The sequence below is a fragment of the Dipodomys merriami genome, unplaced genomic scaffold (assembly GCF_024711535.1).
Source record: "Dipodomys merriami isolate MVZ:Mamm:240054 unplaced genomic scaffold, mDipMer1.0.p SCAF_165, whole genome shotgun sequence".
In the NCBI taxonomy this organism is placed as follows: Eukaryota; Metazoa; Chordata; class Mammalia; order Rodentia; family Heteromyidae; genus Dipodomys; species Dipodomys merriami.
The window spans coordinates 1,908,346-1,917,635 of record NW_027202993.1 but is presented as its reverse complement, the minus strand read 5'-3'; positions in this window follow the sequence as shown (position 1 = coordinate 1,917,635).

Genomic DNA, 9,290 nt, shown 5'->3' with positions numbered 1-9,290 from the left:
TGGTTCTTCTTATCTTCACGTCTTCTTTGCATGTATTCATTTCATTTTTTGTGAGTGCGCTGGTGCTGGAGCCAGAACTCATGCAAGGCATGGCCTGTTTCAGGAGGCTAAAATCTGACCATCATGGTTCAAAGCCAGGCTGAGCAGGAAAGTCTAAGATCCTTACATCCCATTACTGCCAAAATTGTGGAGTACTACAGTTGTAGCACCAGCATGGCCAACAAACAACTGTCTTCTGGACTTTCCTGCTTGAGTTGGCCTTTGCAGTGGATACCCATATTTCTGCTTCCTGAAGTTCTAGAATTACAGGCATAAGTCACCAGCCCCAGGTTCTCTTCTTATTAACATTTTTGTGACCCTGAGGCTGGATCTCTGGGCCAGGACACTGTTTCATAGCTTTCTCATTCAAGGCTGGTGATTTACAATTCCAATTACAGCTTCACTTCTGTTTTCATATTTGTTTGTTTTGCTGGTGACTTGGTGATAAGAGACCATAACACTGTATGTATCTTAGTATTTAGGATTACACTAAAAATCCAAAAACTCATGACTCATTTTGAAAATTTAATTGGATTTTCTTACACATTTCTTTATTTTCTACTTTTTATTTCCGTATGTATGCTGGGCTTGTAGCTATAAATCAGAGCCTAGGTATTGTCCCAGATCCTTTTTTTTTTTTTTTTTTTTGCTGGTCGAGGGGCCTGAACTCTGGGCCTGGGTGCTTTCCCTCAGCTCTTCAGCTTGAAGCTAGAGCCCTACCATGTGTGCTACAGTGCCACTTCTTGCTTTTACTGCTTATGTGTTGGTGAGGAATTGAACCCAGGGCCTCATGCATGCATGCCAAGCACTCCCCCCTTGAATCACCTTCCCAGTACCAACCCAGTACACTTTTAATACTAGCCCTCTAATAAGTGAGCCACAGCACAATTTGGAGCTTTAAAAAAAACTGTAGTTGGCTAATAGAGTTGAGTCCATGCACTCCCATTCCTTGGCTGGCTTTGAACATTGATTCTCAGATGTGAGACCCTTGAGTAAGTACAATAACAAGTGTAAGCTACCTCAGTATTGCTCATTTTCAACTCTGAAATTGGCTCTCCCTTTTCTTCTTCTATTTTTGTTCTCATTTATTTATTTTATTCTTATGTGTGCTGGTTCTGGAGCTTGATCGCAAGGTGTGGGTGCTGTCCCAGAAATCATTGTCTCATTTCCGCCATTGGAGCTACAGCTCAACCTCCAGGTGTTTTTTTTTTCTTCTTCTTCTTTTTGGTGGTTCATTGGAGATAAGAGTCTCATGAAAATCACAGAATGAATCAGTAAGCTGAAATCTGAGGATCACAGTTTGAAGTCAGTCTACACAGGAAATTCCATGAAACTCTTTACCACCAATTAGCTGGTAGTGATCCCACTAATGAGCTGAGAGTAATAGAACACTAGCCTTGAGTAAAGTAGAACAAATTCCACTCGTCACGCACAGAAAAAAATGTCCCATGTACATTGCTGCTTGGGCTTGCCTTTAAATGTTATTTTCTGATGAGTTCCATGAAGATGGCAAAGGAGCAGCTGGAGGCTAAACAAGCTCTACATACAAAGCAGTTTTAATGTTCCAGTGAACAGTCCTATGCCAGAGAATCAAACAAGTGTGCCATCACGGTATAGAGAGTTAGGCCAGAGAGAGAAAATTGAGGCAAGGAGACAGATCTGAGTACTTGCCTGTAGCCGCGGCTGTGGCGGTGGTGGCAGCCGTAGCCACGATACCTGCAACACAGATAGTCAGGTACAAAGGTGCCAGATGTGGTGGGCAAGCAGATTCTACTCAAAACCAGCAAGAAATGACAAGGAGCACACATCTTCATCCTGCAGTTCACAGACCAGAGACGACCCAGGAACCAAGACTCCAGCATGAGTATAAGCCTGACATCCTCACTTCTTCTCAGGGAGAAGAGGAGGGAAGGCCACCCCTCCCTCCCTCTACTGGAAATCTCCATCTTTGATACTGACAAAGGACTGGCTGAGCAGCTAACTCCAAATCAGGCCTTGGAAAAAAACAAAAACAAAAACAAGAGTCATTTAGCAGGTCACAGGAACCTAACCTGACCTTCCAGGCTCAGCTCCCCCCAGGGAAAAGTCAACCAGCTTGGGCCGCCAGCCCCAGGAGTGGCTTTCTTCACTGGGTAAACAGAGCCAGAGGCTGCCCCTTCCTACAGCAGCCTTGACAATCAATTGAAATTCAGTAAAAATAAACTCTGAGAATGGCTCCAGGCTGGGCTATGTGAGTTTCTCAGAAGCTAGCTTTTCAAGGATGACACTGCTGAAAGGCTTCAACTGTACCCAGAACCTAGACTCATCACAGCATATCCAAACTGGAGGAAACAGCCATGTCCCTCTTTTATGATACTCAAAGCAGATCTCTCTCCCATTGAAGTAGCCTGGAAGGAGGATCACAAAATCCTTGATAAATCAAAGCATTTTTCTGCCTGATCAAACTGACTTAAGAAACCATCCAAGCTACAGTAATATCAAACACCTCAAGCAGACTAGAGACTCCAACAAGAGACTGGTTACAGACACAAGGGAGATCCTGGATCGTCCCATCCTCAGAAGAAATTTAAAGAACTCTTTTTTGTACCTTTTATTAAAAAATTACTTTTCTACAAGTTTTTTTTAATTTTAATTTTAACTATAATTTTTTTTGTTTTCTGTTAACTTTTTTCTTCCTCTTATAATTTCTATTTTAGGGGTATATGTGTGTGTACTTTTTTTTCTTTAATTTTTTTTTGTTTAGCTTTACTGATCATTTGATCCTTTTTTTCTTTCCTTCTCATTCTTTTCACTTTTTTTCTTTCATTATTCTTTGCAAGACTTAATTCCTGTTTTGCTCATCTTCAGATGTACCCGTAGTTGATTATTAGATCTTAGCCCCATTTTGTACACACTTAGTCCAGAAATTTATTACTCAATTGAAAACTGCCTAGACATAAATTTCTTAATAGCACTACTACCTCTTTTTAAATTTTAAGCATTTTTATTTTTAAGTTCGCCACAGCTCCTTTCTATCCCTCCCCTGCTCTTATTCTATCCACATTCATCTCTGGATATTGTTTTCAAATTTGTATACTTCTTAAGTGTTGCACTTCTTAATTATTAATATTTGTTTTTGTATTTTTTCTTGTCTCTTCGCTTTCTCTTCTTTTTTTCCTCTTCCTCTGTTATCATTCTATCCAACCTTTTTCCCACTTTGAGATTAAGACTTAGTTAACTCACCCTCTGCCTTTCCACATCCCTCTATTCTATTTTTATCCACATCTCTCCCTAAACCTAATAATTTCTGTTTGCCAATTTCTTCTTTGTGGTTCGTAGCCCATTAATACATACTTGTCTGATGTTGAATAGGTATATCTGTTTAACTAGATTGTATCTGCAGACTATTGACTGTGCAATTACACACTTTGGTTGATGTTTGCCTTAAAATAGTGTGCTAGGACAAAACTGGTTTACTTTCATCGCAAATGGGCAGGGCAATCCAGAAAAACACAAGAAAAATGACAAGTACAGGTATCTCAACCAGCCCTACAAAAGATTCTTAAAGATGTCCTACACATAGAAAACCAACAAGAACATAATAAAGGCCAAGAAACTGCACCCAAACTGAGAATCCAAGAACCATAGGAAGAACCCAGTTTTCCCAGCCCCCAAGAAGGTGGATAAAACGGCAGGAACTCCCAAACACCTGTCTCTCAACATTAACGGTCTTAACTCTCCAATTAAGTGACAGAGACTGTCTCGTTGGACTAAAAAGCATGATCTTTCAATCAGGTGCCTTCAGGAGTCACATCTTGCCCATAAACACAAACATATTTTCAGTTTGAAAGTCTGGAACAAAACCTACCAAGCAAACGGCCACAATAAACAGGCAGGAGTTGCAATCCTAATATCAGATAAAATAGACTTCAAATTAAAATTTGTGAGAAGAGTTAAAGAAGGTAGCTACATACTGATTAAAGGATCTCTCCTTCAGGAGGATATTACAATTCCAAATATCTATTCACCAAACAACAGAGAACCCAAATTTATCCACGAAACACTACTTTCCCTCAAATCCCACATAGATCCAAAGGCATTAATTGTTGGGTACTTTAACACACTACTTTCCGCACTAGATAGATCAACTCGACCAAAACTCAACAGAAAAACCACAGATCTAAACAACTGCATAGATCAAGTATATTTAACAGACATCTAATGAATATTTCACCCAGCAGCATCAGAATAAACGTTTTTTCTCAGCAGCACATGGAACATTTTCCAAAATAGACCACATTTTAGGACACAAAACAAACTTGTCCAAATTCAGAAACATTGAAGTTTTACTTCTCATTCTCTCAGACCGAAAGGGAAGAAAATTAATACTCAACACCAAAAGCCACCAAAGAAAATCCTGTAACACATGGAGGCTGAACAACACACTCTTGAAGCACCAGTGGGTCATGGAAGAGATTAGAAAGGAAATTCAAATGTTCATGATATTCAACAAAAATGAACAAAAAAAAATACCAGCTCCTCTGGGACACAGCAAAAGCAGTACTCATGGGCAAGTATATAGCTCTGAGCTCCTACATCAACAAATTGGAGAGATCTGAAACCAACAATTTAATGAGACATCTGAGACTCCTTTATAAAAAGCAGCAAGATAAACCCCAATCCAGTAGATGGAAAGAAATAATTAAAATTAAATCAGAATTAAATGTATTAGAATTCAAAAAAAACAAACATAGGAAGTATCAACAAAACAGAGTTTGTTCTTCGAAAGAAATGGACAGATCCTTAGCAAATCTTATCAGAAAAAGAAGAGAACACACCCAAACAAATAAACTCAGATATGGGAATGAAAACATCACCACAGAAACATCCAAGATTCAGAACATCATGGGAATTCTTCTCAAAACTTTATGCTAATAAGTTTGAGAAATTGGCAGAAATGAACCTTTTCCTAGCAAATATTTGCATGCCGGGACTAAACCAAGATAAGTTTAATCATCTGAACAGAACCATATCAAGCATTGAAATAGAAATAGCAATAAGACACTTCCCATCTAAGAAAAGCCTAGGATCAGTTGCCTTTACAACAGAATTCTACAAGGCCTTCAAAGCAGAGCTCACACCAATACTCCTCCAACTCTTCAATGAAATTGAAAGAGAAATTTCACTACTGAACTTATTCTATGAAGCCATCATGACCCTCATCTCAAAACCAGGCAGGGACTCATCAAAGAAAGAGTACTATAGACCTATTTCTTTGGTGAACATTGATGTAAAACTTCTCAGCAAAATTTTGGCCAATCGACTTCAACAATTTATCCAAAAAATCATACATCCTGATCAAACAGGATTCATTTCAGGGATGCAAAACTGTTTCAATATATGCAAATCAGTTAATATTATTCATCACATCAACAGGAGCAAGGATGAGAACTACATGGTTATCTCGATAGATGCAGAACAAGCATTTGACAAGATCCAACACCCCTTTATGGTGAAGGTTCTGGAAAAATTAGGAATCCATGGAACAGTCCTCAATAAAATAAAGGCTGACAAACCTACAGCCAGCATTATACTTAATTGTGAAAAACTACAGCCATTTCCTCTTTACTCACAAATGAGACAAGGATGTCCACTCTCTCCCCTGCTCTTCAATCTGGTATTAGAATGCTTAGGTACAACAATAAGACAAGATGCAAACATAAAGGGGATCCAAATAGGGAAAGAAGAAGTAAAACTCTCTCTCTTTGCAGATGACATTATCTTCTATTTAAAGAATCACATAGACTCCACTCCCAAATTTCTCCAGCTGATTCAAAGCTTTGGCAAAGTATCAGGGTATAAAATTAGACCCCCCAAAATCAATGGCTTTTCTGTATGCCAACAATGAGAGAAGTGTGCCTGAAATTCGGAAAGCAACCCCATTTGTAATAGCCCCACAAAAAATAAAATACCTAGGAATTAACCAAAGAATTGAAGGACCTCTATGAGGAAAACTTTAAAAACTTAAAATAGGAAATCAAAACAGAACTTAGAAAGTGGCAAAAACCCCCATTCTCCTGGTGTAGAACGATCATCATCTTAAAAATGGCAATACTTCCCAAGGCTATCTACAAATTCAATGTGATACCTCAAAGGTTAGAATATGTGAGGCAGTGAACATTTGTTGCTTGTTTCAGAGTAGAGCAACACGTGGTGCTAAACCACCTGGTTGTGTGCCCTTATAAGACCTGCAAATCCTTAGCTTGGGGCTCTCCTCCTGGGCTTCTCTGTGTTAGAGCATAGGTCAAGGCCTTAGCTGCAGCCCATCATTTAAATAAAACAGCTGTAGAGTCTGACTATTGGTGGTCTTCTTGGTGGTTGTCCTGCGAACTTGGCATAACATTAGTGGGGGCTCATCCAGGATACCCGCAAAGACCCCCGAGACTTCAGACTCCAAAGGTAAAACTGTGCTTTCTTTGTTAATTTGTCTTGTCCTGTCATTTGTCTGTTTTGCTTTTGTTTTCCCTTGTGAGGATGGCCGCTCCGATACCTAAAGGGTTGTCGAAGGGGACAGGCTTGCTCTACAAACCTGGAGGAACTGGGAGATGCCCCAGATCCTTTTGTGGGGCCGGGGTAACCCTACTGTGTGGAGCTGGGGTCTTTGCAACCACACCGTGTGGGGCGGGAGGATCCCCGCTGTGTGGGTGGGGAGGGTTATTGGAACCCCGCAGTGTGAAGCTTTTTTTCATAACTGTCAGGCCTGTATGTGTTTTTTTTGTACTGTTTATTGTTTGTTTGTTTTTTTGACTATAAGACTGATGGGACTGGAAAACATGGGCACCACTCCATCTGGCCTCCTAGACTTACATAAAGAAACTAAGATAGAGGAAAAGAAATTGTACCTCCCGGTTTTTCAGGGTGATAACTTGGAAGAAATGTTTCTTCTCCCATACTCCCAGGTTCCTTTTGCAGAATCTGAGAATGATCAAGAGGAGGAGGGAGCTATAGAACCCTCGGCACCTGCCCTTAAAATTTCTGAGGGGCCGGTCACTCGACGATGCCATGGTATCAACACCCCTTTTATTGCAGCTGTTTTTGCCTTAAGAGCTGTAGGTCCTGTGGATGCAGATGGTCAACAGCAACTCCAATACTGGCCATTTTCTACTAGTGATCTATACAATTGGCTCACCCAAAATGCCCCCTTTTCTGCGAAACCTCAGGATTTAATTTGTTTGCTTGAAATTATTCTCTTTATTCATCAGCCCACTTGGGATGATTACAGTCAGCATTTACAGGTCCTTTATACCACCGAAGAGAGAGATGGTATCCGAGAGGTGGCCCGGAAACATATCTCTATCCCAACAGGAGCGCCCATTGTGGATCCTGCCCTGATCGCTGCCTATTTTCCTGAGATCCAACCAACATGGGACTACAATATGGTTGAAGGTAAGGAACGACTCCTCATCTACCACCAGGCTCTGTTGGCAGGTCTCAAGGCAGCGGCTCACAAACCTATTACTATGGCCAAGGTTTATGATGTAAGACAGGGAGGAAGTGAATGTCCGGCAGAATATCTTGAGTGGCTTATGGAAGCTTTTAGTCAATATACCCCATATGATCTTGAGAACCAGGAGTCGCTCAGATGATTATGTTTGCCTATACAAATCAAGCTGCACCAAACATAAAGCGAAAGTGGCAGGCTCTAGACAGATTTGGTGAAAAGTCTATTAGGGATCTAGTAGCCACGGCAGAAAAGGTTTACAATAAGAGAGAGACCGGAGCAAAGACAGAAAAGGAAATAGAGAGAACATGAAATTGAGCATGAAAAGAGAGACTAGGCCAAGGAAAAGAGGCTAGAATTGTTGGACTCGCCACTATCGCATGCTGAGCATACCTGGTTCACAGATGGCAGCAGTTTCATTTGAGATGGTAAAAGGTACGCAGGGGCAGCAGTCACACTGAGATAGTGTGGGCAGAAGCTCTCCTCCAGAGAACGTCTGCAAAAAGAGCAGAACTAGTGGCACTAACAAAAGCCCTACAAATGGGAAAAGGGAATAGACTACATATTTACACGGGCAGTCGGTATGCTTTTGCCACTGTATATGTCCATGGAGCCATTTACGAAGAGAGGGGGCTGCTGACAGCTGAGGGAAAAAAATGTTAAAAACAAACAAGAAATTTTAAACCTCATCCGGGCCATATGGGAACCAGCAAATATTGCCATTATGCACTGTCCTGGCCATCAAAAGGGAACTGATTCTATAACCAAAGGAAAAAACTTGGCCAATCAGGCCGCTAAGGAGGCAGCCCTCCAGTCCAGCGTGGAAGTACTGACTTTAGTAGACCCAGGGCCATGAACTTTGACTCCTGAGCCTCAGTACTCCCAAGAAGACTTGGAGTGGATAAAGAAAATTCCCATGGCCTATAAACCCCTGGACAGAGAAGGAAAAAAAAGACTGGTGGAAAAATGGTGAGGGGAAACTTATCTTGCCACAAAGATTGGGCAAAGGGATTCTTAAGAGAATCCATCGGGTTTCTCACATGGGAACCCGAAGATTGCAAGACTTGCTCTGACACTCAGAGGAAAGTTAGGCAAGGAAATCAACATATTGAGGACATTGTTAAAAATTGTAAAGCCTTTCAGCTCAGCAATACCCCCAATCAACAGGTTACAAAAGGAGCTCGCCTCTGTGGAGATAGGCCAGGTGTGTATTGGGAAGTAGACTTCACAGAAATTAAAACTGGAAAATTTGGATATAAATATTTGCTAGTTTTTGTAGACACCTTTTCAGGATGGGTTGAAGCCTACCCAACAAAGCATGAGACCACGAACTTCCTGGCTAAAAAGACCCTGGGAGAAATCGTACCCTCGTATGGCTTCCCATCCACCATCGGGTGGGACAATGGACCCGCCTTCGTTTCAAAAGTAAGTCAGGGAATAGCTGTGGCACTGGGGAAAGATCAGGGCTGGTAGAAAGAATGAATAAGACTCTAAAGGAGACCTTAACTAAATTGGCCTTGGAGACTGGCGCAGACTGGGTATTGCTCCTTCCTTTTGCCTTGTTTAGAATAAGAAATTCACCCTATCGGCTTGGCTTTACTCCTTTTGAAATAATGTATGGACACCCTCCACCCATTATCCCTAGCCTTCAGACTGAACTGCTTGCTGAATTGGATGATAGTGAATTTCTGTGTAAGCTTGACTATTTACAGCTGGTGCATAAGAGTATGTGGCCCCAGCTTAGAGCATTATATGATTCTGCTTCTATTCC